Here is a 23,165-nt window from a genome sequence, read left to right as displayed (position 1 = left end):
GGACGCGAAGGGCGCTTTGATCAGTAAGTACAGCCAAACTTTTTGTGGTTGTTAATCATCTCTCTGCGCGTCTTGGAGCTGCTTTTCTCCTCCTCCGACATCCAAAAAATGTTGGTGACATTCCTTCTCCTTCTCCTTCTCCTCTTCCCCCCTTTCCTTCCCCTTCTTTATCCCTCCTCTCCGCTCCGTCTTCGCCTCTAATACCAGCACACATGGAGCAGTGTGCGCTGCGGGAGAAATCCTTTATTTTTGCGCGTTTCGAGACATCGCATGGCTTGTTTTGCGCACCCGATGAGGAGCATCCGGACGCATGAGGAGGTTGCGGATCCGAGAAATGACTCCCCTCTCTTTTTCTCCCTCCTCCTCCTCTTGGAATTGGTCAAGTTGTTGAAGGTGAAGGATTTGATTCACTTTACCGGCAAAGGAACTGCGGATTTTTTTTTTTTTCTTTTTTTTGGGAAGTGGCACGGCAGCATGAATTGGCTGTTAGTGTATCGAAGCTCCACGGGTGTTTTATCTCCCACATGCTCGAGCTTTAATGTTTCTCTGGTCCGTGTCACACCGCAGGAGTCTCATAGGGATGTTGTCGCAGCGGCACACTGATGGCAGTTGTGGATTCTTTTGCAGAAAAATGGGAGTGTGACTCTGAGCAGCGTTGCATCTCAATTGAACTTGAAAACACTCTTTTGCGTTCGCTGTGCGCGTGCACGTGCGCACATATCAGCGCTCGCTTGCATGCATTGCGTGAGTGCAGTGGGACATGATTGTGCGCGTGCACGTGTGCAACTTTGCACATGTGTGTGCAGCGTTGTGTTTGGTCACATGCAAAAATGTTAATGGTGACCTGTGTGTGCATGTGCAGATGTGCATGTGTGCATGTATGTGTGTCCCTTACCCTCCCACACATAAACACACACGTGCACACACACATGCACGCGCACAGCTTCGTCATTTTGGAGAAGCATCAACGTGCTCTGACAGTTTTGTGTCACCTTATGAATTTTTGACTTGAAATGCGTAGGTGAGGCAGACGGGCTGATTTTGAGAGACTACGGGCGCCAAGCCACCGGTTTGGCTGCCAAAGCACAGAAGAAAAAATCTCCTAAGTGTGTGTGTGTGTGTGTGTGTGTGTGTGTGTGTGTGATGTAGAAAGAGAGAGAGAGAGGAATCTTCTCCTTGCATGTTCAGAATCTCCTCTCATCTCCGTCTCTCTCCCTTCTTATCTCTCTCCAGGGTGAACTTGTGAGGATGTGTGTGTGTCAGTGTGTGTGTGTGTGTGTGTGTGTGTGTACTATAGAGATGCATGGGGGAGGAGGGGGAGGGGGGTCTCTCTTAAGTGTGTGTCATGATGTGCCTGTGCTGGGACGCGTTGATAAGGCAGAAACCCTGAGCATCACCTCCACTTTGTGCTGAGGCGTGACATCCAAAGTGACTGGTTGCATAGTTGTGGTGACATAATGACTGTGGAGCGTATTAGTTCCTGTTCCGCCCGCAGACTCTCACTGTTTTCAGAGAGGCAGAAGGGTTTTTTAGCCCGAAATGAGTCAGAATCAGACGACAGCGGGTGCTGCATGAGCTTTGAGCTGCCTGTAACCTAATTACCTAGTTTATTCTTGGAGTCTTTTATTATTAATTTGTTCTTAGAGGAGATCATCCTTTTCTACTCGCTCTCTATGTATCCACCTTTACATGTGTTGGAGGCTCCGTCACCAGATGACACTTCCTCTGGTGTTTAGAGTCACAATGTTCTACTTTCTGGCTGTTTTTCTAAACTCTCCAATGGCAAAGAGTTCTGTTATGTGTGTTTTATTATGTCAGAAGTGAATGTGGTGTATTAGTACTATTAAATGTGGATTCATATGACTGCTGCATTATGTTTATGGTGCATTTTCCTGGTTGTGCTCATTATTACGTCATATACTGTTGGGTTTTGCTGCTAAAAAGGCAACTTGTTTTGTTTTGTAAGAAAAACAGCAGTTTTCAGCTTTGTGACGATGCATTTTCCTGCTAATTCAAATTGTTTTTTAAAGAGTTTATTTAGATTAAGAGGGAGGAGAATTTCCACACACTTCTGAATGATCACCTTTGGAGAAACATACCTAGTTTATTCTTGGAGTCTTTTATTATTAATTTGTTCTTAGAGGTGATCATCCTTTCTTCCGTACAGTGAAGGTCTAATATGACACTTCCTGTGGTGTTTAGAGTCACAATGTCATACTTTCTTGCAGTTTTTTTTAGATTTCCAATGGCAAAGACTTCTGCTATGTGCGTTTTATTATGTCAGAAGTGAAGCTGTGTTTGTGGCTCTCAGCTGTGATAATGGATGTGGTTTCATACAGACGTTTTATGGCAATTTGACGTGATTTTCTATGGTTTAACTCAGTATATATCTATTATATCCCAAAGCGTTGCTGTCCTCAGTGGTGGAAGTGAAAGCACTAATACCACACAGAAAATAAATAAAAGTATGAATCAGCAAAATGGACTTAAAGTATGAAAAATAAAAGTAGTCTTTGCAGTGAAATGTTGGTGTATTAGTACTCTTAAATGTGGATTCGTATGACTGCTGCATTATGTTTATGTTGCATTTTGCTGCTGTAGATGTTTATTATGTGCTCATTATTACGTCATTATATAATGTTGGGTTTTGCTGCTAAAAAGGCAACTTCTTTTTAAGAAAAACAGCAGTTTTCAGCTTTGTGACGATGTATTTTCCTGCTAATTCAAATAGTTTTTTAAAGAGTTTACTTAGATTAAGAGGGAGGAGAATTTCCACACACTATTGAATGACCATATTTGGAGAAACATACCTTCCTGGAGTCTTTTATTATTCATTTGTTCTTAGAGGAGATCATCCTTTCTTCCTGCTCTCTATGTATCCACCTTTCCATGTGTTAGAGACATTCAGGTGACTTTCTTGCAGTTTTTTTTTAGATTTCCAATGGCAAAGAGTTGTGTTATGTGTGTTTTATTATGTCAGAAGTGAAGCTGTGCTTGTGGCACTCCGCTGTGTTAATGCATGTGGTATCATACAGACGTTTTATGGCAATTTGACGTGATTTTTCTGGGCTTCAGCTCAGTTTATATCCATTATATCCCAAAGCGTTGCTGTCCTCAGTGGTGGAAGTGAAAGCACACAGAAAATACTGCAGAAACATGGCTGAAAAAGCTGCAAAAGTAACTAATATAGTGCAGCAAAAAGTACAATATTTCCCTTTGAGATGTAGTAGAGATGCATGGGAATCCTCTGGCTGTCATTAATTAGAAACTGAAGATTTATTTTAGGAATAAGTTGCATATATTTACTTTTCTAGTTCTGTGTTAATGGATGTGGTATCATACAGACGATTTATGGCAATTTTAACGTGATTTTCTGGCGAAAAGTTCTGTTCTGTGTGTTTTATTATGTCAGAAGTGAAGCTGTGTTTGTGGCTCTCAGCAGTGATAATGGATGTGGTATCATACAGACGTTTTATGGCAATTTGACGTGATTTTCTGGGCTTCAGCTCAGTTTATATCCATTATATCCTGAAGCGTTGCTGTCCTCAGTGGTGGAAGTGAAAGCACACAGAAAATACTGCACTACAAGTAAAAGTATGTATCAGCAAAATGGACTTAAAGTATGAAAAATAAAAGTAGTCTGTGCGGTGAAATGTTCCCTGTTGGCGTATTACTAATATATGTGGATTCATATGACTGCTGCATTATGTTTATGGTGCATTTTCCTGGTTGTGCTCATTATTACGTCTTTATATACTGTTGGGTTTTGCTGCTAAAAAGGCAATTTCTTTTTAAGAAAAACAGCAGTTTTCAGCTTTGTGAAGATGCATTTTCCTGCTAATTCAAATAGTTTTTTTCAGAGTTTATTTAGATTAAGAGGGAGGAGAATTTCCTTAATATTTCCACAAACTTCTGAATGACCTCATTCTGCAGCATGGTGCAGTAAAAAGTACAATATTTCCCTCTGAGATGTAGTAGAGATCTATGGGAATACTCAGGTGTTATTATAATTAATCATAAATTAGAAACTGTAGATTTATTTTAATAAGTTGCATTGATTTAGTTTTTTTTGTTCTGTTATTTGGATGCAACTTTATTTGCTGTTGACTGAAGTCTTTTCCTTCTGGAGAAGCTTTCAGCTTTGTGATGATGCATTTTCCTGCTAATTCAAATAAGTTTTTTAAAGAGTTTATTTAGATTAAGAGGGAGGAGAATTTCCACAATATTTCCACACACTTCTGAATGACCACATCTGGAGAAACATGGCTGAAACAGAAATAAAAAACCTGTGAAAGTAACTCACATAGTGCAGTAAGAAGTACAATATTTCCCCCTGAGATGTAGTAGAGATCTATGGGAATACTGGATGTTCTGGCTGTCATTAATTAGAAACTGAAGATTTATTTTAACAATAAGTTGCATTGATTTACTTTTTTTTAGTTCTGTGTTGAGATATAAAGGGTATAAAGGACAGTTTGTATCTATTTAACTCACAGTTTAGTACCCGATACCTTTTTCCTGAAGAGAGAAGCTCAGTGAGAAGCATCAGCACCACCTCGTCTTGCTGTAAAGCCTCAGTTTGTGTTGTCGGGGTGTTTGGAGCCTCAGCGGAGCAGCGATGGACCCTGAGGTCCTCCTGCGTCCCCCTTCAGACCTCAAGTGGCTGTAATAAATAAAGCAGAGCAGCAGTTTTTAACGTGAGGAACACCTGAAGGAAGGCTCCATAGTATAGTCCATAGGATGTGATAGAAATAACGTTTATCTGAGTGGTTTTTATTCAGAGTCCTCAGAGTCTACAGTGTAACGGTGTTTGGGAGGACCCAGCGGGAGCCGGAGCAGCGACCCAGCAGTGGTAGAGACTCTCTCGCCTCCTGAGAACCTGATGACTAGAGACTAGAGACTAGAGACTGCCAAGGAAGATGATATTACAGAACGTGGCAAGATACCAGTTTGAATCCCACGTTGTTTTAACTGCGTGTGCAAGATAATTTATGTGATTTATAGATCAAATAACAGAGTGATAGACGTCCTGAAATAAAGATATGAGGCCTGATGTGTTTAGGCCTGTCACAGTAATAACTATATCAACTAAAAACATCATCGTTTTTTTATAGTTTATTATATGATCACATCTTAAGTGAATCTTCCTGATTTGAACATCATGGTGGTGGTGGTGATCAAAAGGTCAGAGATGGCTGGCCAGATTGGATAGTGTAAGAGTTTGTGAAGAGACAAACCATGAAAGGAATGAAGAAAGAAATAAGAGAAGTCATTCACTGGTAGAGGAATGTTTTTATATCTGTAATTGATATGGAGTCTATTCACCTGATGTGTTCTGTGGTCAGAAGAAGAAAAAAAGAAAAGAAATGCCTTGTACGCACAAGCAACAACACTTGATTATAATTGAATATTTTAACTGTCCTTTTTGAAAATATATCACTATAAAAACATATTTCGAATATTGTAGGTAAGCAAATGTCCATTTTATGATAACGCTCATTTTTTATACCATGGAGTGTAACACTTATGTAGCAGTGCATTCTGAATGACACCTCTGTTCCTCTACCATCCTGACTCCAAAAAAAGTTAGGACACTGTCTAAAACGTTAAATATACTGAATGTGATAATTCCTTTGGGACATACTGTATATTCAATTAACCACTTGGAATTAGGGCTTGGACCAAAAGTCATATCCTGATATATTTAGGCTGAACCTCATGCATGCACCTTGGTCTTCCACTTCTTCTGTTATAAGCTTTGGGCCTTTTCAAGTTTCTTTCCCCCAACCCCAATCCTAACCCTAACTCTAACCCTAACCCCAACCCTAACCCTAACTCTACCCAGGCAGGTGCGTTTTAAGAGGTTAATGTTGAAAATAGCGTCCGAACTTCTTTGAAATCGGAGTTGTAGATTTAAGTGTAAGCATGTAAAAAGTCCTGTTGGTTATTAGAACCAGCACTATTTTCACCACATTCACCATCCACAACTCTATTTTACAAAAGGTCAGTTTTTAGTGACCTTAAAGCGCAGGTTAAAACCTTCACGATGCCAGCTCGTCTTAAACAGGAAGGCTGATGTCTGTTGACTTGAATTAAATGACACCAAATAGAGGTGATTATGACAATGAGCGCCTGGACACAGGCCTGCAGAGAAAAGGGGTTGTTTGGCCCTTTTTGTAGTCGTTTTGTATTCCTCTGTGGTCGTCTTGTGTTTCTTTGTGGTCTTTTTGTAATCTTTTTGCAGTTTTGCAGTTTGTTTGTGGTTGTTTCCTGCTTTTGTAGTTGTTATGTTTCTCTTTGTGGTGGTTTTGTCCCTTTATCGTAGTCACTTTGAGACTCTTTGCAGCTGTCTTTGTAGTCTTTTTGTCTCTCTCTGTTGTTGTTTTACGTTGCTTTGTAGTCATTATTAGTCATTTTGAGTCTCTTTGTAGTTGTTGTGTCTCTTTGTCCTCATTTGTGGTAGTTTTGCCCCTTTTCTTAGTCTTCCTGAGTCTCTTTGCAGCTGTTTTGCATCTCTTCGTAGTTGTTTTGGTCTCTCCACTTCACTTTGTAGTTGTTTTATTTCACTTTGTAATTGCTTTGATCTTTTTGTAGCTGTTTTTTTGTCATTTTGTGTCTCTTTGTGGTTGCTTTGTGTCTCTATTTGTGGTAGTTTCGCCCCTTTTCATAGTTGTACATTCAAGTGTAAACATGTAAAAAGTCCTGTTGGTTATAAGAACCAGCACTTTTTTCACCACATTCACCATCCACAACTCTTCTTTTTGTTACAAAAGGTCAGTTTTTTTCAGGTTACGTGTGGACGACAGGCACAGAAAAGCTACATTGTAAACAGACTTTACTTCCTTTGGTTATACTGACTCCAACATGGTGATTCCACAGTGGATGATCCTATTCATTTGGTTGTTTGGCTTATTTTTCTGATGAACCTGCGACAAAAAGTGTTTACAACTCCCGATTTCTGTCTGAGGGAAAAAAATAGACAGAGGAAAGGGTTGATGGAATAGAGGATGAGAGCAAAAAGATGGATAGAGTGAGAGCGGTGGAAAGAGAGAGATGAAGCGATGGAGCTTTTTAAGTTCCCGGCACCTTTTTGATGCAGCCTCCGCAGTGAAAGGCCACGGCGGATCAAACAGGCCAGGCAGATTGAAATAGTTTCTCTTGTAACGGGGGAAGAGACTCACAGATGTGACGGTAAACCTGGAGACGGAGGTGGAAGACGCTTTTTACACGCCGCCTGATTGCAAACATTCGCATCACGAGTCCTTTTTGATTGTCGCGAGCATCCACGCTCGGCGTTTTCAGTCGAGACCGATGGCTGGTGGGTGGCTGGGGGAGGTGGGTTTTGTTTTTTTCCCATGCTAGTGTGAGCAAGGATAATTCTGTTGTTTTGTCAGCAATTAAAAGAATTTCAGCAACCCATTTTCTTCTTCTGCTGCTGCTGCTGCTGCTGCAGACCATACAGCTTGTGTTTGTTGTCCCAAATGGCCAATTTCTGCCTTATGTTCTGTGCTGTCTGAACAGTTGAGGCAGCAAAATAATCAGTGTGTGTGTCTGTGTGTGTGTGTGTGTGTAGCCAAACAAAGCAACTTGTTTGTGTTTCCTGTGCTTCTGCAGCATTAGTCCGATCAGCACGTCCTCATATTTCTCACACACACACACACTCGGACATCCTCCCTTTACCCTCCTTCTCTCCTTGTGTATATTTAGCGGCGGGCCAAGGTCAGACTTAGAGAGCTCCGTTCTTGTTTTTTCCGTACATGGCTTTTAGATGCAGATCTGTCTTCTGTTATCTGTAGTGGTGCTGGTTAGACTAGTGCCAGGCCACGAGGAGCAGCAGGAGGGAAATAAACAGAAAGACAGAGGCAGTGTTTCCTCTAGAATGTTTTTCAGCAGCGGTGAAGGAAAGTAGCTATTGGATGTCCAAAAAGTCGCTAAATGACGTCATCACCTAATTTGCATAATTGACCATGTGTATGATCTTGTAATGGACGCTGTAGGAGAGAGGAATAATGTTGTGAGGAAGACAAAAAGTGTGTAAAAAACACCCTAAATATGTTTAGAACTGCAGGTGCTCTGTCTTCTGTCACAATTTAAAACCCTCCTCCTTAATCCGGCCTCAGGACTAAAGGCTAAAGGGACCCAAAAGAACACTAAATGTAAAGTTAGTGGCGACTTTGCACATGCACGATTTTCAGAATGGACGCTAAGGGGTTAACATCCCCTCTGGCTCTGTGACTGCAGCTGGGAGAGACTGCTGCAGGAGGACTGGGCCGCTTCGACTCGTTCTTACTCCTCTTAACGAGCTGCAGGCGTGCTGCAAAGTTAAGGCTATTTTGGCGATTTTCAAAACAGTCATGTGACCTCTGATGTAATGCTATCTAAATGAAAACAGGCTCTCTGTGTTCCCATAAGTCTCCTTTTTGTGCTGATAACATGCAGTTTAAGGCAAAAACCACAAAGTTTTTCTCATGTAGCATAAATGTTCCATTTCCTCCTACTGAATGTGAATATTTGTGCATCCTGAGGTCTCTAAGCAGGCTGAATGACATAAAGTGGGTCTCAGTGGAAGGCTGAGACTCTTGTGGATTCAATGAGTCCAGTTCTCTTCATGTGGGATGATGTCAGTCATCGGTAGGAACCAGTCGATAATTTTGTGTCTTTCTTGATACTGTTTTTGGTCATTTTGTGTGGGATTTTTTTTAGTAATTTGGGTTTTTTTGGGGGGGTAGTTTGTGTTTATTTGTTATTTAATGCCTCTTTTGTTCCTTTTTGTGTCATTTTATGTCTTTTTGATAATTTCACATCTCCTGTTGGTTATTTTGTCTCTCTTTTTGGACATTTTGTGAATTTTTTGTGCCACTTTTGGTAATTTTATTCCTTTATTGGTCCGTTTTGTGTCATTTTTTGTCTTTTTCAGTAATTTCTTGAGTCTGGACCTCAGTGTATAAAATGAGCTGCTGTGACCTCTAGGATAATCACAGCCTCATGAAACTTTACAACCATGTATGCATGCATGATTTGCAGACTGGACACTAAGGGGTTAACATCCCCTCCGGCTCTACAGCTGGGAGAGACTGCTGCAGGAGGACTGTGCCGCTTCGCTCGTTCTTACTCTTAAGGAGTAAGAAAGTCTCCAGTAACACTCCAGTAACACCAGAAAAGTTGCTAGATTTGTCGATAATTGCTTTTTTGAAAAATAGGGGGGTCTGAAAAGTCGCTAAATCTACGACAAAGTTGCTAAGTTTGCAACACTGCCGCTCACTGCCCTCAGGAGCTACGCTGTTACGTTACATTACGTTACCTGCTACCTCGCTATATAGACCTTGTATAAGCTTGAATGTTACCTATTACGTTGATGTCCTAAGAGGGTCTGACAGGATTTGATGCGCTCGTTGACGACTTAAAACAAGTTGAAAATAACGTTGTGTGTTGTTGCGCTCACACAGTGAGAGTAGAAATCATTAGTGGCGATATTATTGATATTAATGATGAAGTTAAATTCCAGCAGCGGCGCACGTAATTGAATGAATGCAGGGGAAACACTGAGAGAGAATAGTGAAAGACTCCTCTACATCTTACCCTTTGTGTTTAATTCAAACAGCAATGCCAGCTGTTATTTCCTTCTAACTACTTGAAAATCTGGCCTTAACAGCTACAGGAAGGGTTCTACCTTGATACAAGCTGGAAAAAAAAGAAACGAAAGAAAAGAGAAACCTCCATTGAATGGTTTTCTGAGAGGAATAGGTTGTTCATGTGGATTTCTCCCCCAGGCGAACCCATGTAAAGCACTTTGAGGTGTTAAAGTACGCTCCTCTGCAGCCTCACAGAGAGGAAAAAACATTTCATTGTTTGGATTTACACAAACTGCACGCTGCAAGCTCGTCTTAAACAGGAAGGCTGAGGTCTGCTGCCTTGGACTAAATGACACCAAATAGAGGTGATTATGACAATGAGCACCTGGACACAGGCCTGCAAAGAAAAGGGTTGTTTGGCCCTTTTTGTGGTCGTTTTGTGTCTCTTTGTGGCTATTTTGTATTCCTCTGTGGTCATTTTGTGTCTCTTCATAGTTACTTTGTGTCTCTTTGTGATCTGTTTGCAGTTTTGCAGTTTGTTTGTGGTTGTTTCCTGCTTTTGTAGTTGTTTTGTTTCTATTTGTGGTGGTTTTGTCCCTTTATCATAGCCTCTTTGAGACTCTTTGCAGCTGTCTTTGTAGTCTTTTTATCTCTCTTTGTTGTTGTTTTACATCACTTTGTAGTCATTATAAGTCATTTTGTGTCTCTTTGTAGTTGTTTTATTTCATTTTGTAATTGCTTTGATCTTTTTGAAGTTGTTTTTTGTCATTTTAAAGTAATTTTGTGTCTCTTTGTAGTTGTTTGGCGTCTCTTTGTTGTTATTTTGTGTCTCTGTGTAGTTTTTTTGCATCTCTTTGTTGTCATTTTGTGTCTCGTTGTAGTTGTTTTGTCTCCTTGTTGTCATATTGTGTCTCTTTGTAGTCGTTTTGCATCTCTTTGTTGTCATGTTGTGTTTCTTTGTAGTTGATTTGTATCCATTTGTAGTTGTTTTGGTCTCATTGCAGTCTCTTTTTAGTCTCGTCTAGTTTTATGTTTCTTTGTGGTTATTGTGAGTTTCCTCTTGGTTGGCACGTTGGTTGTCTCTTTGATTGATATTTTGTCAAGAGTGGTCCCAACACTTGGGGCCCCAATTTGAGCAAAAAGAGAGAATTTGTAGTGGAGATAGAAACCACTTTTGCATTGCAGCCCGTTAAGATGCACAACTACAAAGGTGCCTTGACCCCGACACACCTGGCTGAGAGAGAGTAAAAAGGGGATTTTTGAACACCAAAGAGGAACAAGGAGGGATAACGGAGGCCTGTGAAGGCGAGAACAAGGTGGAAGTGGTTATAAAGCTGCAGCATGCTCTAATATCTGGGCCAGGATAAAAGAGGCTGAATAAATTGAAACGTTAAAGGGGTGAAAAGGTGAAAAGGAGAGGTAATGACAGATGTTACATTTCTACTCAACTTTGAGGAAATCTTTAGCTAAACCAGCGCTTAGTTGTAAAAAGCAAAACGTGAATTAAAACCAATAAGATGCATAATACATTGTAGGGCTGGGCGATATATGGATATATTTTTAAATGTGATATAGAATTAGACAATTCATTGATATAGTTCAATTTTTTCTTTCTTTCTTTATATATAAATGCTGCCCTTACTAGGGTTTGTCATATTTAGTTCTTTTGTAATGTTTGTTCTTTTCTCATATATGATTGGCCTGTTTTATTTCATAGGCTATTTTTATTTAACATATTTTTTTATTTAAATGTGCACTATATGGAGCTTTGATTAAAAAAAAAAAAAAAAAGAAGGTACTCCTGTTATACAATATTTATGGTCACTTAAATAAACAGTTTCAATAAAACTACATGTTACATGTCATATTTGGCTTTGACTGAACATTTGCTCTCACTTTGCGATAAAAAATATTGGGATAACACTTGACATCCTCCGAGTTGTATTATTATTACTTTTTAAATCTCTTTCTTTTATTTGTAAAACGTATTATTGTTTTGATATTTGATTTCACCCCACCTAGGTTTCTGTTTGTTTTTGTAAATTCTGTGGTGGATTCTGTTAACACACTCCAATCAATCATTCAATCAATCAATCAATCAATCAATCAATCAATCAAAATTAATTTATAAAGCGCTTTTCATACATATAAATGCAACACAAAGGGCTTTAGAAAAAATCAGGTCATGCAACCTCACCTTGGTTTTTGTTTGTTTGTTTTTTGTTTTTGTTTTTATTTTTTTTACTACCATTCTGTTCTTTCGTGTTGATTTCAAGCTTAAATTAACATTTAAACCTTCTTTATTTTTGTATGTGAACGAAAGAAAAAAAAAAACCCAATAAAGAGAAGTTTAAAAAAATCAAGGGAGTAAAGTCATGGAGAAAACAACAACCGAGGAGAGGTTTTTAAGAAGTGAGAAATGGAAGAAAATGAGAGGAGAGGAAGAAAAAAAGGACCTGGAAGCAGCCGGAAAAAGAGAGAGAGAGGGACGATATTCCTGACAACGTGACTCAGAGAAGAGGAGAAGGGATGGATGAGTAGAAACAGGGACTGAGGTTGTGCAATTCAGGTTCTGGTCCTTCTGGAAGTGATTAAGATGTTTCCAGGAATGAGGAGAGAGAGAAGAGGTGAACAGAGAGAGAGTGACTCGGGTGATTCACTTGATGAAACAGACTTTGCTGATTCAGATTCCGAGGCCTCGACTCTTCTTTTTTTTATAGTCGTTACCAGTCTGTTGTTGATCTGAGAGATTAGTGCAGCAGGTGGAGTCTTTATCCGAAGCACAGGAAGGTGTTCTCACTACTGACTGATCACTGCTGGTACTAAGAGGAGTTTATTCTCTCACAAATAGTCTTTGACTCCTTAGGATTGTCTCAGGATATCTCTAATGGTTACAGTGGTTCCCCTAGGTTTACTGTCCCTTGAGACATTAACCCATTTAAGGCGGGAAAGCACATTTCTACCATTAAAACCGGGGGCGATGTTACATTATTCTACCATTAAAGCCGGGAAAGTGGATACGTCGTTTTGTAGTATTTGTATTTTCTTCCACCTGTTTTTGGTCTCTTGGCCAATGAAATGCATCAGAATACATGTGGGAGTTTCACAATGCATCATGGGACTTTTCCAGAACTTTGAAATCGTCACCAAAAAAAGACACAAAATGACACAAAAAAGGACACAAAATGACAAAAAAAGACACAAAAAGACAAAATATGACTAAAAAAAGTCACAAAAAGACACAAAAAATGACTAAAAAAGACACAAAATGACCAAAAAAAGATACAAAAAGACCAAAAAAAGACACAAAAAGACCAAAAAAGACACAAAAAGACAAAAAATTACAAAAAAAGACACAAAATGACCAAAAAAAGACACAAAAATACACAAAAATACACAAAAGGACCAAAAAAAGACGCAAAAAGACACAAAATGAAGATACATGTGAGTGTCGCAATGCATCATGGGACTTTTACAGAACTTTGAAATCATATATCATAATCATATAGCGGAAGGAGCTCAGATATAACAGCTATAAGCTCTCAAATACTTTTTGAATTTCATTTCTATCTGCTACAGAGACTGAAAAATCTATTATTTAGTAGAAGAGTTGACACTTCTGTTGAATTTACAGAAAAACTTCAGGTTTTAGGGGCTGATTTTAAAATCGCCCAGAGGTTTACAGGCGTTTTTTCCAGCCGTTTTAGGCCTCAATAGGTTAAGCTAAAAGTTAGTTGAATATTCAAAGCATTTGTTTTAGTTTAAGTGTGAAAGACATGACAACATCCCATTAATTTCACCACTATTAATATCTGAAAGTATTTTTTTTAATTGCAGTAAAGTATCTGCGGTCCTGAAACTCTTTGTCATTGTGTCTCTTTACTTTCAGCCGTCTGATTCCCAGCGAGGGCCGACTCTGATTCAACTGTTTGGTTTCTCCCGCTGAGAAAAATATAACAACCCCGAGTTCAGTCAAACAAAAGCTCAGCAGGAGTCCAGTCAATATTCATATTCCTTTTAATTTTAACCAAATAAATAAAAAGAGACGGACCATAACAAGCAGAAACAGCATTTGTATGATTAGAGTTTCATCCTGCTGCCAACAGAAACAATCTGCCAGCTGTGGAGAAGCAGAAGGTAAACACCCGGCGCCATCGATCTGCTGCTTTCTACGTTCCTCAGAGTGATGGTGGCAGGTCCCGTTCGGCCCGCTGCGAGCCAGGAAACTGCGGCGAAATGACAAGAATGACAGTCGACGCATAACTGCTGAGTCAGCGAATACGATGACACTCACACACACACACTCAGAGAGGCTCATCTCATTTTGTTGAGTGCTTAGTCAAACATAAACCTGTGTGTGAGGGCGGGGGCTGTTCGGTTCAGTCAGTGTGTGTTTGAGGAACAGGATCAGAGACGGACGCGTCCTCTCATCTGTCTCTTGGCTGCTGTGATGAGAAGAGGAGCGCCAGGTTCAAGGACGCATCAGCTGGTGGTTTGTTTTTTTTTTTTTTGCGTCCCTACAACAGCCTCAGGAAGCACATTAAAGGGACAGTTTATGGCAAAAATCAAAAGAACGTCATTTTTCCTCTTTGTCAATCTTGTTAGTTTTGGTGTGAGTTGCTGAGTTTTCTAGATGTTGGCCATAGAGATGTCTGCCTTTTTCACAAATTGACTAAACAAAAGACACAAAATGACCAAAAAAAGACACAAAATGACCAAAAAAAGACACAAAATGACCAACAAAAGACACAAAATGACCAAAAAAAGACACAAAATGACCAACAAAAGACACAAATTGACTAAAAAAAAGACACAAAATTTCGCTACAACTCAAGTTAATGACAGTCATATCCCGTGGCTATTCCATGGATATTTGTTCCTATTGGTTTCACGGATTCCTGTGAGACCAGGTTGCTTTACTGTCTGACAACTCCCAGATATGAATGTTCATTATTCTGGTTGGAACCAGTTGGTACCTGGAGACTCTGGCTGTTCTGAACAAAAGGTCATACTGAGGCCTTTGTAAAGAATAACTTTTATATTGGATTAATATAAATATGTAGCAAAAAATACACTACACCAACGTACGAAACACCTGTAAAAAAACCCCACAAAAACTATTAGGGGATGGAGTGGAAGTGGAGGTTAATAATATATTTTAATGCTTTGATTGATTTAGCACCAAACTGTTTTCATGCAGAGAAAGTCCAACATCTCCAGTGTGTATCATCCATCTTGCTCTGAGTTGTAGCAGGAAAGAGGAGCAGTACCTGTACAGGTGCCTGACTCCTGCTTGAAGGTAACTGCTTCTGCTTTGTTGTGATATATGAACTTCTTGCTGGGGTTGAGAAATGAACTTTCTCCGCTCAGTTGAAGCCTCCTGGAGCGCCGTTCTGCCAATCGACTGCCTCTGCCCTTCTTCCTTTGTCTTCGTATGCGTTGCTGCCAGCTTTCAATTCCCCGGTGATGTGTCTGAAAGAGGGATGTGGCTGATAAGACACAGAAACGCTGTAGTGTTGATAGTAAATGCTTCCACTCCTGCACAACAAAGTGAACCACGGGGTCGAAAACATGTTGAAATCCATTTAAGGCACCTTGAGTTTTCCTGTTTTGAGAGCGCCGGTGCTCAGGCGGCTCCTCGGCTGGTGAAATTGCCCCGCGTATCGCTACCTTCATAGGGTGGTGATGCATGGGAAACCATTTTAAGGCAATGCAGACGGGCAATTTAGCTTTTAACAGACGCAGGGGGTTGCAAATGGACCGAAATTGGAGAGAAAGCGTTGAGTTCTGTGGAAGCAGCAGTGACACAACCACGGGAGAAGCTTTTGTCTAGTGAGATGAATTTACTCAATAACCTCTGCCTAATGGGGCTGTCTATTATTTCCTGTTTTTATGCCCATCTCTATTTCTCTCTCTTCCTCCACAGCTTTAGGTATTATGTGCTATTATTTGGTGTATCATCCCTCTCCTCGTGCCTTCAGTCTCTCTTTGATTTTTTTCTTTTCCTTCTCCTCCAGGATATACACAAGGCTTTAAAACAAACCTAAAGAACTCTTTGTATGTTTTTCTACCTTGTAATTGTATGTAATGTCCATTAATCCATGTATCACGACCACACACTGCAAAAAAAGGGGTGTAGAAACAAGATAAAAACAGTAAATCTGAGGGAAATGATCTTGCTGCATGGACAGATAATAAGATTTTTCTTAAATTAAGATTGTTAAATCTAGAAATACGCAGGTTGAACACTTAAAATAAGAAATTAACTCTTGAAACAAGATCAATTATCTAACACTTCTAAATCTGTTTTTTGTTCAATATGTATAATATGTGAGGAAAACGGTTTTGATAATTTTGGGTTTTTTTTGGTCATTTTGTGTCTTTTTTTAGTCTTTTGTGTCTTTTTTTTAGTCATTTTGTGTCTTTTTTTGGTCATTTTGTGTCTTTTTATGGTCAATTTGTGTCTTTTTTTTAGTCTTTTGTGTCTTTATTTAGTCATTTTGTGTCTTTTTGGGTCATTTTGTGTCTTTTTTTGGTCATTTTGTGTCTTTTTGGTCATTTTGTGTAATATTTGAGATAAGTTTGTGTCTTTTTTAGTCATTTTGTGTCTTTTTTGGTCATTTTGTGTCTTTTTATGGTCAATTTGTGTCATTTCTGGTCATTTTGTGTCTTTTTTTGGTCATTTTGTTTCTTTTTTGGTCATTTTTAAGATCATTAAATCTAGAAATAAGCATGTTGAACAACAAACAAGATAAAACAAGATACATTATCTAACAATAAGTTATTATCTAACACTAAGTTATCTAATCTGAGTTTTTTATCTTGGTAAGAACCAAATCATTTGCAGTGCAGTTACTGGTACCGCTGATTTCTCACTTTTAAAAGATGCATGCAGTGTGATGTATGTTGGCATCAAACAGTGATGGCCAACATGTTCTACAGTATGTCAGCCCACACACTGGCAACGTTCACATACATCACTGTGCTGTAGAGTTATCTGGGTTACAGGTCCAAGTGATCAAGCTGCAATTACTGTTCCTGACTTAAAATCTCATGCACTGTTTTGTACGGTGGCCCTGAGAGTTCACAGCGCTGCAACTTAAGAAAACACATGCAAATACATAAAACACAAGCAAATTAAGAAAAAAACATCTTCAATTTGACAACAGAAGCGCTGCAAAGACCACAACACAACAGAAGTGTTTCCAGAGGACACTTAAAAGTGATGCACACGTCTGGACACATATTATATTATCATGTTATTTCAAGATAATGATAATTTCAAGTTATAACGTTAGCAGCTGATCATAGCATGCTAACTTTAGACGGCGATCGATAGCATGCTAACATTAGTGCCGCATCATAGCGTGCTAGCATTAGCAGGCTAGCAAGACCAAGACCAACTCGGTGCTGTTTCATTCATTTATTTTATTTGTTTAACTGCAATGTCATTGACACGGGCTAACGCTAGCTGGCTAACGATATATATCACATTATAACATGAAAATATCATTAACTTGAAATAACGTGATAATATCACAAGCGTGTCCAGACGTGTGCATCATTTTTAAGTGTCCTCTGGAAACACTTCTGTTGTGTTGTGGTCTTTGCAGCGTTTTCTAAATGCTGCTCTTGTGTTGTCAGATTGATGAAGATGTTTTCTCAATTTGCTTGTGTTTTGTGTATTTGCATGTTTTTTTTGCATGGAGAGAACTGTTGGTCAGTGGGTCACTTTGAGAGGGACTGCTTTTGCATGATTCTATACATTGGTTTGTTTTTAAATCCTGCATAGTATACCTTTAAATCACTCTCATTATAATTAAGACTGGGCTCAGTCTAGAAACTGGTCAAACTTTTCTTTTCTCACCCTAGTCTTGACCACAGCTCTTGCTTTTTCCCAAAAATCTGTTGATATGTTGTACGGCACTTTTCATACAAATAACGTGTATTTTTCAACATAATTTTGCTCAGTTTTAATAGAGCTAGCTGTCTTTCTGCTTGTGGGTGACAGTTTGACTGAGCTCGAGAGAAATGACAGAAATCAGTTGGCAGATTAGTGAATTTCCCTCAATCAGCGTGCCAGAAAAGCACCAGTTTTATCTCTCTGGTACATCCCAGATTGCATATCTGGGCTTCTATTGGCTGTTTTGTGGGTCTGGTGTGTGCGAAAGTCAAATCAGTACATTTGAAGATCGTCTACTTACTCTTCCAACTCTTTCAGATTCCACTTCCTCTTCCATTCAGTCCCTTCATGTGTTCGTTCAGCGTAGGTGCAGTATGACTCTCTCTCTGTCTGACTAGTGCTGTTGGTTTTAGAGATCTCAGCAGACTGACTAGAGGAGGCTTTGCTGCAGGCAGCTCCTTCTCCCTAATGAGAGAAACGGAGCCATTCGCTGCATACATACACTTCTCCACTGTGTGTGTGTGTGTGTGTGTGTGTGTGGTGCACGTGTGTGTTCGTAGCAGCGTGTGCCTGTGAGTATGCGGTGGGAGTGTTTGAGTGTTTATGTATGTGGTTTTGTGAAATTGGTTGTGTGAAATATTATGTGTGCGTTTGAGTCAGCGTGTTTTTGTGTGTAGCTATGGGGTTTGTTTTTCAGCATTTGTGTGTGTGTGTGTGTGTGTGTGTGTGTTTCATGCCTCGCCTCTCCACACACTGCTTCAAATTCTTTCCTCTTGTGAAACCGAGGAAACTGAACAGTTTATGTGGCTGTTGAACACAACATTTCATTTTCCCACTGTGTGCTGATGTAGTTGACTGGCTTCCCTGTGTACTCCTGCAGGAATTCTTCTTCTGTGGAGCTTTATTATAAACTCACTTCATGCATACCTGCACCTGTGTGTGTGTGTGTGTGTGTGTTAGTGGGCATTTGACATGATGGAGTGTGTTCAGAAAAGGCTGAGTCCCACTAGACAATGATCTATTTGTCTTTCAGAGGCGGTGGCAGGCTCAGTTTCTGGAAACTACTCAGTACGTTTACATGACACGTGAAAAAAACGAATTATTGCCTTAATGTGACTATAACTGGACAACTGAAGTGCATTTAAACGTGTTAGTCCGACTAATGTTGGAGTTCTCCAATTCCAATTAAGACACCCAGATAATGCAACATCAATCGCTGAACTTTCTATGCAGATGACATATTACTTTAGCCACCTAGTGTTGTGTGAGAAGACTCCCTCAAGGAAATTGAAGTTCAAGTAGCATACAAATGCAATTAAGATAAACAATCGACAATAAACGTAAAACAATACACAAGTGAAAAAAAGATCAGATAAATGAATGTAGAGAACTGTATGGAGGATGGATATAGATACATAAATATAGAGGAAAGTACGGCATTGTGTTTTGTACAGTGGATAAATGACAATATAAGAAGAAGACAGCAAAATATTGCATGGTTATTGCATAAGAAAAGGAAGAAGATGAGTGTCCAAACAATAATCTGCAGATTAATTGATAATGGATATAATCATTAGTTGCAGCCCTAAAAATCTAAAACATCTTTCATTTTTGTGCAATAAATGTCATTGAAACTAAACTGTATTAAACTTTAATTTACCGGGAAAAAAAAGAAGAAAAATAGATTAATACTATCATTTATCATGTAGTGGTTAATGTTATCTTTTTTTGCTTGATTAAAAAAGCAGCTGAGATATCTTTTTATAATCTGAAAAGAAAAAGAAGCTGTGGTGTGATTTAGACTTCACATCAATCACTGATCTCTCTATGCAGATGACATATTACTTTAGCATTAGCATTACTTTATGCAGTAAACACATCCAACAATCCAAAGAACCCATACCGGTTTTTAAGAAAGACATTGTGGACAGAAAATGTAAGTTGCTTCCAAACGTTTGGCCTGTCGTGTACTTTTTAATAACCGTAATCTTTTTGACCTGCCAGAATAAACTGCTGCACAACAAAAAAGAGTCACAAGATTACAGAAGGGTATTTACATCAACAGCTGAAGTTCCACTAAATTTAACAGGTGCTCCTGAATGCACCATGAAGTCCCTGTTGGCGCCCACATGCTTCACTATTCTAAGTGTTCACAAGCTGAATGAACAGTAAAAAATGCATAACTTTATATCACACTCTGAGCTGACATTGCACATCTATATATCTCCTTTATTTAACCAGGTAAAAAAAGTCTCGTTGAGATTAGAAAAAATCTCTTTTCCAAGAGAGACCTGGCCAAGAAAGCAAGGGAAATTACTTCTTTATCCTTTAGAATCGATTTAAATTCACAGATTGTGATCAACTCAGACAATTTCAATTGTTTTTGCAGATTGTTCCATGATCTACCTTCGCGTCACAAAATTTAAGAGGTGCTCCTGAATGCACCATGAAGTCCCTGTTGGCGCCCACGTGCTGTTCTAAGTGTACGTCCGTTTTTGAGAACTCATCTGTTGAATAGAAGGAGGAAAACAAGCTACGATTATGGCTGAAAAAGAGAAAATTTAAGTTGCTTCCAAACGTGTGGCCTGTAGTGTATGTGTATATATATATATATATATATATATATATATATATGTCACTGTCAGTGTGTATGATGAGTCTATTCCACACGTGTGATGTTTTGCCACAGCTGCTGTGGGGATTACTCCTGAGGCTGCAGGGAGAGAGAGAATAAAGAGCATGAAAGAGTGTGAATTGACCATAAAGCTCCGCCACTCTGAAGGGATTAGAAGGGGTTAAACTGCAGGGCGCGATAAAGACTGGCATTTCTCTGTCACACACACTTCTGCTTCGGCTTCTGCTGTGTGCAGCATATGCATTCATGTGTGTGTGTGCACGAAGATGCACGACTACAACGACCTACAGGAAGCACATTGTGTGTGCATGCATGTGTTTCTGAAGATGTGTGTGTGTGTGTGTGTGTGTTTGTGTGTGTGTGTAAGTGACCTATAACTACCATGGGGCAGCCAGGCAGTTCCAGAGCTGAGCAGCAGGGGATTACTGATGGGTTTTTCTCTGCATGCTGATGCTCAGATCCGGGGAAAAAGCAGAAAAAAAAGGAAAAGTTGCATGGAGAGAAATCCAGAGTAGAGGGGAGGGAGTGTTTGTGTGTGTGTGGGAGAGCTGGCCAGACAGACAGAGTGAGGAATTACTTCGTGGTGCTGTTTAAGAGTGACTTAGAGGCTACTTGGGTTGTAACATACTGCAGGAATACAGTGCAAAGCTCCATATGCTGATGTTGTGCAAGTGCAGTTTTATGGTACATGAGAAAACAGACAGAATTAATTCCTCTTATCATAAATATCTACTCTTTAGTGTTGGAACCCCACTAACGCTGACTTCTACACAGAGATTGTTATTCCAGATGAGGAATCTGTTTTGTTGACAGAAAAAGACACAGAATTACTAAAAAAAAGACACAAAATGACCAAAAAAAGACACAAAATGATCAAAAAAGACACAGAATTATTAAAAAAAGACACAAAATGACCCAAAAAGACACAAAATGACCAAAAAAGACACAAAATGACCAAAAAAATACACAAAATGATCAAAAAAGACACATAATTATAAAAAAAAAGTCACAAAATGACCCAAAAAAGACACAAAATGACCAAAAAAAGACAAAATGATTTTTTTTTAAAAAGACACAAATTGGGTTGTAAAATACTGCAGGAATACAGTGCAAAGCTCCATATGCTGATGTTGTGCAAGTGCAGTTTTATGGTACACGAGAAAACAGACAGAATTAATTCCCTCTTATCATGAATATCTACTCTTTAGTGCTGGAACCCCACTAACTCTGACTTCTACACAGAGATTGTTATTCCAGATGAGGAATCTGTTTTCTTGTTGACAGAACGAGGGTATTTTCCCATGTCTTTGGCTTCCTCAGCAGCTTGCTGCAAGTTGCTTTTATATACAATTACCAAATTAGCTCTGATATCTTGTTATGATTTCTATAAACAATGGAACCGATGGTGGCCTCTGTGTCATGCGGTTAGAGAGAGTTGAAATAAAAACTGCAATTTGCATAAAGCTTGCTGCTTTTTTATGGGAAGGGTATAAAGTTGTGGAGGAGGCCTGTGGTTTTAGTATTTGTAAAGGTACATTGAGTTAGGGATGAGAATTAATCAGATTTTTTATTATGTTGAAATCATAATGCAGACTAGTGGAATATTATCCCTGGTAGTCACTAAGCCAGTCATACCCTGCTTTATCATCTATTTTTTTCTAAATGGGACCATTATTTACACAATTTACATCCTATAGTATTTAAGAAGACTTGAAACTCGTGAATGAGACCATAATGATGCCACAAGTATTTTCACAAAGGTAATAAATCAAGTGAGAAGTCGTCTCGTTTTGTATTGAGATAGATAGGGCCGGACTTTTTTTTTTTTTCATTAAGTGAAAATACAGTGAAAGGGTCAAAGTTATGAGACCAAACCGCTACACGTCCTTTTTTATATCTATATAACGCTACATATAACTTTATTGACACGTTGCCGTGGATACGCATTGTTCTGCTTCTCTCCTGATGACGGCTCGCCTTGTTAGTGACCTGTCAATCAAAGGTAGCCCCGCCCCAAATCATACGATTCTTTATCTTCTGTTTTCTTCTAAATGGGGCAATTATTTACACTATTAACATTTCTGAGGTAATAAATCAAGTGACAAGTTTTCTCATTTTGCATTGAAATGAATGGACCCAAATGTTTTTGCAGCCACACTTAGCGCCCCCTGCTGGAATTTTTGGTAGAGTTCAGGTTTAAGGCACTTCCTGGTTTGCCTCCCTGCTCAGACCAGGAGGTTGCCACTTGATTCAGACAGACGGTATTAAGGTTGTTTGTTTTTTTTTTTTTACATTAAAGCATGTAAACATGTCCTAGTAGAGATGCAAAACACAACTTTGAACTTGAAAATGTGCACAAGCAAAATGTCCTCTTTAAATTTCACCTTTTTCTGTTGTGAATCATGCAACAATGACACTTTATTGGTATGGAAATGCTGCATACATTGAGTCCTTTTATCTTAAAGTCATTCACAGAGATTTCTGCAGAAGCAGCTTGCAGGATTTTGCAGCTTTCAAACAGCTCCACTCCCGCTCTCTCTCTCTTTCTCCCTCCAGTTTTTTGGCGGCCCTGGTTCTGGGTTCTGGAAATGATTAGCGCGCTAGACAGACCAATCAGATAAGGCTGCTGCAGCGGCTGCAGAGGGCCGTGGCTCGGGGTGAGAGGTCGCATTCCACCCCCTGTGATTAGATCCACTCTTCACACTGATGCACTGTAAACTGTCACAGCTGTGAGTGCACATGCACCCAAATCAAGGCTTCAACAGGAGATTATAATCATGTTTTTAAGAAGATGTTTGGGTGATCTTGAATCGTATACATAACATACATTATTATTGTACAGCCGGAGACGTGAATGACAGACTGTGTCAGGCTTTATGAAGGGGGAAACCACCAGAAAGTATAGTCCCCCGTACTAGGTCCTCAGATACATTAACCCTTTATCGGCCGAAGAACTATATTTGGTAACTTCAGCGGATATCCAAAATGAGGTCCCCATTTCTCTCTGTGAGGTCGTAGAACCACATGGATTTCTTCCAGCTAATCAGCAAAGATC

The 23,165-nt window shown here is 39.3% G+C and overlaps 1 protein-coding gene across 1 annotated transcript in view; it reads left to right on the top strand.

Moving 5' to 3' along the window:
* Positions 1-23,165, top strand: part of LOC131971589 (plexin-A1-like) — a 409,823-nt gene that overhangs the window by 149 nt on the left and 386,509 nt on the right. Inside the window, exon 1 of the mRNA XM_059333098.1 lies at positions 1-23. This exon is cut by the window's left edge and continues 149 nt beyond it. The gene's annotated coding sequence lies outside the window, so the exon portion shown is untranslated. The remainder of the gene's footprint in view (positions 24-23,165) is intronic.

The sequence above is a fragment of the Centropristis striata genome, chromosome 5, assembly GCF_030273125.1.
Source record: "Centropristis striata isolate RG_2023a ecotype Rhode Island chromosome 5, C.striata_1.0, whole genome shotgun sequence".
NCBI lineage: Eukaryota > Metazoa > Chordata > Actinopteri > Perciformes > Serranidae > Centropristis > Centropristis striata.
The sequence above is the reverse complement of the archived record's forward strand: the minus strand, read 5'-3'. Positions and strand labels throughout refer to the sequence as shown.